The sequence below is a fragment of the Xenopus laevis genome, chromosome 1S, assembly GCF_017654675.1.
Source record: "Xenopus laevis strain J_2021 chromosome 1S, Xenopus_laevis_v10.1, whole genome shotgun sequence".
In the NCBI taxonomy this organism is placed as follows: Eukaryota; Metazoa; Chordata; class Amphibia; order Anura; family Pipidae; genus Xenopus; species Xenopus laevis.
Window position 1 is genome coordinate 36,800,280 of NC_054372.1, and position 2,764 is coordinate 36,803,043.

The following is a 2,764-nucleotide window of genomic DNA, read 5'->3' on the forward strand; positions in this document are numbered from 1 at the left end:
TAATCTACTTATCTGATGTTATATTCACAATATGATATTAGCTTTTCCTTTGTTGAATTTGTTATTAAGAACTTGCCCTTGTGAAAGAAAGCATTGCAGCCCCTACAGAGATCTGTAAACACCAAAATACAGTATATTCACACATGTATAGATAATATTACAGGTATGGGATCCATTATCCAGATTAGGGATAAAACCATCTCCCATAGACTTCATTTTAATCAAATAATTAACATTTTTAAAAATGATTCCCTTTTTCCTTGTAATAATAAAACAGTACCTTGTACAGGTAAACCCCTGGTCCCAAGAATTCTGGATAACAAGTCCCGTACCTGGAACTGGTTTCAAACCCCAAGAGAGTAAGTAACTTGAATAAAAGCAGCTTTTGTTGCAATTACAAATATGCACCAATAATGTTACAGTAAGTCACTTCCATGTTTGACTGATAGATTTGTCTGTGTTGATTTGTCTTTGTGAAACACTGGTGCAGTCAGGTCGCTGTGAGGAACGATGAAACCACCTGCCCATGTCCAAATCTGCCCAGTTCGCTCACAATCTGTCAAACTCCGCCTATTGGTTTATGACAAGACTCCTGCTTGCCCCTCTCTCTCTCAGAAGAAACCACGGCTACACAGCAGATACAGCTCAGTTCAGTAATGTGTCAGGCTATTCTTTTAGGCTGTTGATCCCCAACCAGTGGCTTGTGCTGCATGTTGTGCACCAAATCCATGGATGTTGAGCCCAGTGACATCAAAGCTGGTGCTTATTTTAGAATTCCTTGGCTTGGAGAAAAGTGTGGTTCGAAAAAAACACGTGTTCTGCCAAAAAGAGCCTCCTGTGGGCTGCCAGTTTACACAGGGGCTACCAAATAGCCAATCACAGCACTTGTTTGGCACCTCCAGAAACTGCTTTATGCTTGAATTTCTCCCTAATTCTTTTTACATTTCAGTGTGGTTCATGAGTAAAATAGGTTGGGGACACCTGATTTAGGGATAACAAGAAATAAATCCAAGTCTACCAAGCAGAAGCAGCTCCAAATCAGAGATTCAATTCCTAAGTGTCTAAGCTATAGACTCTGAATCTCATGACATGGATTTTTGTCTTCCTCTATTGCAGGCTTGTCCAAAATCAGGCCCGGGGGCCAATTGCGGCCCGTTTTCAAAATTATACTGGCCCTCAGCCTCCATCATGAAATTAATAATAATGTGGCCCGCCAGCACAATGCAATCAGGAATCGCGTAGCCGTAATATTTGGGCACATGTTTAGTGAAATGATCTGCCACTTGGTCTATAGTCTATACTGCTGCCTGTGTGCTGAAGGTGCTGAAGCATTAGACACGTGCTGGCACATAGTGACGCGCCGCTCTCACTTCTTTAGGGCTGAAGGTGCAATAGACGTACTGATGTGCCAGTACAGTAAACTAAAGAATCATGAGCCCAAATATTATGGCTACGCGATTTCTTGTTTAAATGAGGAGTGGAGAATAAGTCCAAACACACTCCATGAGTGAATGATCCTGATTGCAAGCTAGCTACCTCGGGCTGAATGTTTGGCCCCACACATTTTCGCCTCACCAAATCTGGCCCTCGTTGCCAAAAGTTTGGACACCCCTGCTCTATTGACACACTGATATTGGTATAAAATATGTCTGCAAAAAGATCAGTAATATATACAATACACACACATGTTTGAAATTGGATGTGCCATCTTGCAAACAGTATTTCAGCCTATCATAGAACCTTGCTAGTTGTTGCCCTGTCTAACTGCCAGGTCTGGCACTTCTGGAACGTCACAGTTTTGTATACTGGCCTGGTTCATTTTTAGTACCAATATGATTTCTGTAATTGATAGGAATATATCAGTATCCCATTAACATGCTACCAAGCTATAAATAATTATAAATAATAATTTAAAGTTGTCAAATGTATACATGGAGGCTTATTTATTGAAGGTCGGATTTTAGTGGTTTCGCAGACTCTAAAACCAAGATTGTCGTTGAATGTATTAATTTCCGACAAAAAATACCTCAAAAACCTCTAATAATTCTACTGTTATTTTTGAACAATTCATAGCTAAAAATAAACCGGAGAACTCTAAAATTCTGACTGCCTTAAAAATGATCCAATAAGATCAGCGCACCTCCCATTGACTTCTACAGCACCTCGACAACTTTTTCTTGGCCGAGTTTGGCATTAAAGGATGTCATGGTTTTTACATTTATTAAATATTTTTTAATAACATTTTTTTTTTTTTGTATAATCTTTATTTTTATTTGCACATTCAAAGTCAACAACAAAAATGTTATTATATCTACATATAACAAACCATGTTGACAGGCGTAGAATGAACATAAACATATATAAAATAAAAATCAAATCATAAACAAAGGATATAATATAACTGCTAAAGAAATATATTATTAAAGATCCTGTATGCTAGGCCAGTCCACACATTATACATTATAGTTACCTTTACTAAATAGTTTCAGTATCTCTACTGAAACCGAGTTGCTCCTGTCCAATTACATATTTTTAATAGAATCCGATTCCAGAAACATATTTTAATAACATTTTAAGGCTTTTTAGAAATAAAAAAAAAAAAAAAACAATTTCTTTGTGATCCGTGGAAAAAATTTCCCTTGTCCATCTGGTTTATACAGTATAACTTAGTCCCAAAATGTCTGAAGCCTTCAGCCTCCTTAGCACAATGTGGGGTTAAGATAAAGAATCATGTGCTTGAGCAGCTATTTGTCACGTGACACCT